Consider the following 8,112-nt stretch of genomic DNA (forward strand, 5'->3'; position numbering starts at 1 on the left):
AGAATCGAGACTGTTTTACATCCATATTTATAGAGAATTCAGAGATTCAAGCCTTTATTCACAAGAATTTTCAACGTTAAAAAGCTCATTGTGGTGATAAGGAGGCGCCAGAGTCGCTTAGAGACTAGCAGCACATTTGACATATTTACGTAAAATAAACGCTATCTGCAGGTGTTTTTTTTGCTTTTGATCAAGAATCGAGAATGTTTTGCGTCCATATCAATAAAGATTTAAGGGATTTAAGCATTTATTCACAATAATTTTCAACGTAAAAAGCTCTTTGTGGTGATAAGGCGGCGCCACAGTGGCTTAAAGACTAGCAGTACATTCGACATATCTACGTAAAATAAACCCTAACTACCTGGTTGTTGTTTTTTTTTTTTTTTTGCTTTAAACCAAAAATCTTTGCTTTAAACCAAGAATCGAGACTGTTTTACGTCCATATTTATAGAGAATTTAGATTTTTAAGCATTTATTCAGAAGAACGTCCAACGTAAAAAGCTCTTTGTCTGTGTTTCCACTCGGTCAGCTTTGACAGAGATAGGCCTGCTATTAATCGGTCCCGATTAATAGTCCCGTGTCCTGTCAATATATTATGAAGTATATGACCAATTATTATTGAGAATATTTTTTTTTCAATTTATTTAGATTTTTTTTTTTTTAAAAAACAGAATTCATGGGAAGGCAGGTTTACTAGAGGTCAGCATGTCTTTTGTTGGCCAAAATAAAAAACGCTTGGAACGCTTTGAAGTTGCAACTGGTACCTTCCGAGTGGCATAAGTCCGACTTCCCACCTTCCTCAAATGCAGCATGAGCACGAGTGGCCGAAGCACTCCTATCTATTGTGGTCGCATTACGCATCTGAAAAAATAGCCTCGCAGAAATACATTCATTACGTCAGTTTGGTGTGACATTGTATTGGCCGCATGGGCAGGGGCGGACTGGGACTAAAAAGCAGCCCTGGACTTTGACTCAGCCCAGCCCATAAGAATCGCTATACGAAGGGAAACACAGACCCCATAGGGGGGTCCGGGAACATGCCCCTCCCGGGAGAATTTTTTTTTTTTTTTTTACATTTTATTGTAAAATGCACCAATTTCGTGCACTTTGAGAGAAAAATGAAGAAAATGTGTCTAGACTGTGACTGTCTGACTACGGGCGCTCAAAGTACTGCAAGGCTGAACTGGAGTTGGATTCATTTTCTGTACTAGCTCTATGATCAACCTGAATAAACAAATGAAAGAATTTATTTTTCAAAGCAAGTTTTACGTATCCAATTGGTTATAATATATCTTTAAAGATCTCTGTCTATAAAATGACTTCATTGTTTATGCCATAATTCAGTGGTCTCCAAACTATTCCACATAGGGCTGCGGCGGGCGCAGGATTTCATTCCAACAAAACAAGACAAAACCTCTCCACCAATCTGATGTCTTACAAGTGTAATCAGTTGATTGCAGTCAGGTGCTGCTTGTTTTAGCAGAAACTTCATTGGTTAAACTGTCGGTACTCGATCGGTTAAAACAAAAACCAGGCCCCACAGCGGCCCTTGAGGACCGGTTTGGAGACCCCTGCCATAATTAATCTTGCCATACAAATAATAAATTTCAATGAAAATACAATACACATTTCAAGACAAATCCTGTATACATAAACTTCATTGGAAAGTATTAACCAGAAAACAAAACGATATATAAATGATTAATAATGTATATAACATCAATTTAACTACCTAAACTTTAAAGTAAAACCATTCATTTTATTAATATTTTGTTATATTTCTTCTGAATTAATATTGCTATGCTGCGTGTGCATACATTGTTTTACGGCTAAAATATTTTTTCTTAGGAGAGGGATAGTAGGACTAGCATACTGTAACTTGACACGATTGCAAACGGGTACATCGACTAGCTGGCTCTAACCCTTTAATTGTCATTTATTTGATTTAAAATGTAGCTACCTGATGGATAACAATTGCCAGTTTACAGAGCAAGTAACCCTCTTCATCCCAATTTACTTGCCCTGCGCTTGTCTGGGGAACTTCCAACAGTTTATCGTTGCCCCCTCCCTCTTCTTTTCTCTCTCCCAGCACCGTCTGCACGTCAGAGCGGCTGCAGCTCCCTCTCACCATCGCCGGGAGCTGACCTGTTGTTACCCGACCCGTTGCAGCCAGACTGCTGCTTGCGAAAATATTTGTCGATTTATGACATTTTAATGCTTCACTCTCCAGTTTCTTTAATTTTTTCTCTCTAACCTTCTCCGCGCCACCCTGCTCTTTTCAGTTTTTTTGCCACCACCATCCATATTGTGCATTAACACTCGTCGCTATTTTGCTTCCACAAGGAAGGAACCAATGAAGGCTACTCTGTGCTTTCGTCGTTCCTAGTCTATCAGATTGGCGGTGAAAAGCCAGGCGCATTGCTGCCACCTGTCGGATTGGATGCGAACTGTAGATAATCAGAGGATAGGGGGGATAAAAACAGTGATGCATAATGAATGGCGGCCGCCGGCCATCCAGGGCACCGGCCGTTCTGTGATCCTCCAGAACCCACAGATTACCAGTCCGCCCCTGCGCATGGGTATTTTGAACAACAATCTGCATTTTGCATTTATTTCACTATGTTAGATATGTTAATATTGTTTTTTATTGGCATGCTAGAACGGGCCCATTGACTCGATCTAGCTTAGCAACTCTGTAGACCTAAAATTAATAAATAACTAAGTTGAAATTAACTCCACCGACTAATCAAACCCGCGCTAACTTGAAGATTTAGCCTAATGTCAAAAATTCTGAACTTCCACTTTAACTTTAGTCGTGCATCATTTTCAGATATAGAATGATAACACACATGCCAAAATCCATTCAATTGCCCCTTAATCATTTTCTGCTGAATGCTTTTCTTGATTCAGATGCAATTTTTGGGTCAACAAAAGACTTTTCTCTTGATGTTCACATTTGTAGAAAAGTATGAAATTGTTCTGACAAAGGACAAAAGTGGGTACTTTGGAGAGTTCATAATTCCATCCTGCTAAATTCCTCTCTATGTCCTTAGTTTTTGCACCAAATTTGGTGGCTAAATTTCTTGACTATCCTCAAACCTTTTTTTTGTAAAATAGGTTACTATGACTAGTGTTCTACCATTGCATCATTTTTGAGCGTCCGATACCAATTCCGAAACATGGCCGTGTGGTATTGGCTGCTGCCGATACAGTAACGATACCGCAGTTTCTTTTTTAAAAAAAAGTTTACAGGGGACCTTCATGGTACGAGCACAATTCCATTCATGTTATCCATTCCATGACCAAGCTCTCCATAATATTTGAATTCCAGTTAATGCGTCCAACACTTCCCATGACCCCCATGTTACCCCTAAATTACAATTCAATCATTTTTAAGGCTAAATAACTTGAAATTGAAAATATAAAATGAATTTTATGATAAGCAAGCGCTTACCATTTGGGTTGGAGTCTAGCAATGTAACAAAAATGCGGACTTATACTCTTTACAAAGCTCGCTAACACGCACACTCTTTTGTGTTTTCTTATTCTTATCATTTCTTGCTTTGTTTCCATTCTATGCATTCTTTTGTTCGTCTCAACACTGTCTTCACTCACCATTTTCCTGGGGGACATTGTTAATGTTCATTTGAAAGCACAAATGATTGGGATGCACTTCGATACAAAATTAGACAATGAGGATGAGACAAGAGGTGGACAGATGGATGGATGCGATATGCTCACATACGCCCCAGGGAGACGCTGAGAGACTCGGGGACACAAAACGAAGGAAAGAGTTCACATGCCACTTGGCACGATGCCGAGGCACTCGGACACGCCAACCGAGAGAAAGGCTTTTCTTGCGCTCTTATGGTGAAAATTTGCTAGCATAATGAGACTCGTTTTCTCTCATGACGATGCTCGTGTCATGAAAAACTCATAAGGTGAGATGTTCGTATCATGAAGGCCCACAGTAAAACCTTTATTTTTGTTGTTGTTACTAAATTACTGGATTCTCACTTGAATGTAAAGTCATTTCTATCACGGTTGGTCAAACACTGCTTAACTCATTAGCTGCCATTGACAGCGCTAAATGTCCAATCCATTTGAGGTGGGAGGCGGATATTTTCCTGTGTCATCTGCAGATTTAGCTAAACTTGTTTACTTCTCTGTCGACTGAGCAGCACTTGTGGTCTGAGAGAAGCCCTTTCTTTTTCAAATGGAGAGAGAGAGAGAGAGAGAGAGAGAGAGAGAGAGAGAGAGAGAGAGAGAGAGAGAGAGAGAGAGAGAGAGAGAGAGAGAGAGAGAGAGAGAGAGAGAGAGAGAGAGAGAGAATGGGTCTTCCACACCATTTTATGATGGTTGAAGAGAAGAGGCCAGCAAAGCATGTCAAGTGGGTGAGCAGGTAGTGTAATGATCAGACAGACAGACAAGATGGAATCAAGCGTCCTCAGGGATGGCCATGCACAGTGCAGCGCCGATGTCCCTCTCAAGGGAAAAGATCAACTGGAACAGTGCATGACAAAAACAACAAATAGGAGAGTCTCGGCTCAACTTGATGGAATAAGACTGACACAGGAATTGAGATGGCCATGATTCTGTGCTACTGTATATTAAAAGATCACGATGGGCAGTTATTTACTTTTAAGTCGTGATAGAAGAATAAGACTTAGTCTTGTCACATACATGTCATTGGCATTGTAATGTTCTCAATGTTCAAAATGTTGAATTCCATTTAGAATGTTTAAAAAAACATTCTTACACTACCAATAACCGTGTTGAATGAAAATGCCAAATGTAATGTGATCAGCTAAGAATCAAAATTTATTAATTTAATGATGTTATCCTACTGTACAGTATGTGAGTGGTGCTATACTATTAAATTGATATGTCTCTTGTATGGTTGCCATGTTTAAAACTAATTTGTGCAAATGTATCTATTGGGGCATTTTGATGTATTCAGTATAATGCACGCAAAATATGTGCTACATTATTTAAGCATTAAGTTTTATTGTGGAATGATGAACAAAATCAAACAAAGGATACTGACTGAATAAAATGAATAGTCTCATGATATACTGCTATTCATACATTGGTGCCGCGGAGGTGGGGGTTCCCTAATTTGATTAAGTACATCGCTTCCACATGATGAAAACGTGATAAACTTACATAATATTCACCTCTCCTCCTCATAAATGGCAAAATAAAAAATGGGCGATTGCCACATTTAATAGTGTGAAACCTAATGTTTAATTGAATTCAGTGATTTTAAAGGACACTTGTTTTCCCAGTTTACCGTTAAAATGAACTATCCTCAACTGTGTTGTCATTTATATATTTTTTTATATTTGTTTACAAAAAAAACATTTTGTATGTGCAAAATAACCTTCTCACAAAATACTCTTAACACAGATTTTAAAAGATTTTAAAAAAGAACCTGTTCAAATACAATGTGCACACAAAGTTGTACAATATAAAGCATGTAAAGAGGATTTTTAATTAATTAAATGATCCCCCCCCCCCCCAGCCAATAGTGCAAACATGATGACAACAGAATTTTATTGATATTAAAAAAACAGAAAGCTCGATTCATTGAGACCTTTTAATGTAGTTCATGTTCAAGATAATAGGCAAATATAAACAGAGCTGGTAAACAACTTTAAAATGTTTTTATTGTGGTTATACAGCAAATGCATGAACATTGACACCCACCTATCTTTTATGAAAAGAAGAAATGTAATTCAAGTAATACAAGTTTGAAAGAAAAAAATACTTAAGTGAAAAAGATACATTTTGACACATTCACAATATAATACATGTTAAATGCACAAAAAATGTGCTCAAAGTAAATGTAAATGCACAAAAATAATATGCTTAAAGTAAATGTAATGAATGTTTTACTATGTTTTATACTGTTTCACAAGCCTATGTACTGCTGCTTAATTCATCGGGAAGGAGCTCAATTTTTCATCTCTCTTTTCCTCCATTTGGAGTCAAACTTCATTTTCCAAATGATATTGCAGGTGTTATGTGCCTCCGTCTGTCAGGATCAATACATTCAGGGAGAAGTAATTTTGTGATGTGTTTATGTGAATTATAATAGTAGGCTGTCGGGTAGCTACCTGCATAAAAGCACTCAAAAGTGGAGATAAACACAAGTAAAATATGCAGCTTCAGTAGACATTTTCTGATTGAAAAATAATTCAAACTTCACAAATCCAAAGAGCTCGGAAACTTTGGCAAAAAGATGCATAGGCCTGTCTCTTGACCGCTTAAATAAAAACACAAATTACCATCCCGACACACCTGGACATAAGGAAACACTCGAGACAGATTGCAGTTATTTGCATGTATTTCTGGTGCTCGGATGTGCATATTTTATCAGGTTTCTTCAACCATACACTGTGAAGTCGCTGGCTCAGTAGTTTCTGGACAAAAAAAGGGAGAAAGGGGGGGGGGTGGCACAAGGGCCAAGAAAACAATATATTATTGATAAGTAATGGGCTAATTCTGTAAAAATTCAGTTTCTAACATCAACAAGAAAAGGATTTCCTTATTCGCAGGAGTTAAACTTGTTGGATTTTTTAGTTATTTTCCTCTCACACATTACAAAAGACCGATCACTTGAGGATGTGACACCCAAACATTTCATTACATGACCACTACTATCCACCATTGTAAAGCTGGACAGAGAGTTTGCTATTTATCAACAAAGTTCACTGAGCTGAGGTTGAGTCACATCACACACTCATCTTTGTTTACTTGCCCTCACTGTTGCCATGCACCATTAATGCAGCCCACAAGTTGAACAAGCAGGTATACACGTGCATAACTGAGTGCACAATGTGCTTTGTGTGTGAGTAGATTGTAATTCACATTGATTTTTTTTTCATTGAAATAGATTTACAAAAAGAGAGGGGCCCTTTTAATTGTTGGTGACCAACAAACAATTTCAGCCGCATAGATATTTTTGACTTTATTAACTTGTGAGGGCTCATTACATGCATTTCAAATTGTTAAAAATTTAAATAATGGAATAGCTTAATCAGCTGTAAATATACTGCCTGCTTGCGAACATATATTTCATTCTATAATATTTATTTAGATATGGAGGAAAACACTCAGGTGACTTGAAGTTCCGCTCTGAGACCCCCAATTTGGCCAGATTTCAACATTGTCCTATATGCATGTGTGATACATCATTGGAAAGCCTAAAATCTCAATTTTCTGGGGGAAGAAAATTTTTGAACCGGAGGGCATTTTAAAAAAATGTAAACAGCAAAACCCTAACTGGAGGTGTGAGCATGCGAGAGCATAATTAAAGACGCCATGATTTTAACTAGATATTATCGCGTACTTACCTCTTTTCGATCCAAAAACTCCATGTAGCATGTATCACCGAGTTTCAAGACACAGCTGTAAATGGCCACAGCCGGATTTGGGGGGGATTTTACGGGTGAAACATGGTAATATAACAAGGGTTGCAATGCAGAAATCGCAGACATCAAGGAGTAGTCGAGATTTTCATTTTCATATATTTACCCTTTCAAATGTTTTTTTTTTTTTTTTTTTTTTTTTTTCAATTTTTCTTTGTTTGGATCGATTATCTATCATCTAAAATATTGGGGGAAATGCGACAGTAACGAAAAATATACAATTAAGATATGAGATAGATATCTGTGACTTATTTACAGACGCAAATTTTTTCATTGTGACGTAATTTGTTTAAAAGTTTAAAATATGCGATTGAATAATTTTTTAAAGTCGTTTTTTTAACTAAATATTAGACATCAATTAATGATTCTAAGGTAAAAATGATAGACATTTCAAATAATAAATATGATTACTTACCTTCTTTTTATAGCTAGGTAGAAACAAAAGCGGTTGCGTGACGTCTGTAAACGGGGGTTCCAGGGTAAAAAGGACAAATTAAAAATAGTTCGGGAGCTTAATGCACCATGAATCTGCTATGGCAGCATAGACATATTGTTCTGTCAAATACAACAGTTCTTTTGGCTTAAAATACAAGAGTTTAAAGACAGGTGCAAGAGCAGAAAGCTGCTTTCTCAGCCTTGTCTGTGTTTTCCGACATATGATAAAATACATACAAACCAC

Source organism: Corythoichthys intestinalis, chromosome 15 (assembly GCF_030265065.1).
Source record: "Corythoichthys intestinalis isolate RoL2023-P3 chromosome 15, ASM3026506v1, whole genome shotgun sequence".
Classification (NCBI taxonomy): domain Eukaryota; kingdom Metazoa; phylum Chordata; class Actinopteri; order Syngnathiformes; family Syngnathidae; genus Corythoichthys; species Corythoichthys intestinalis.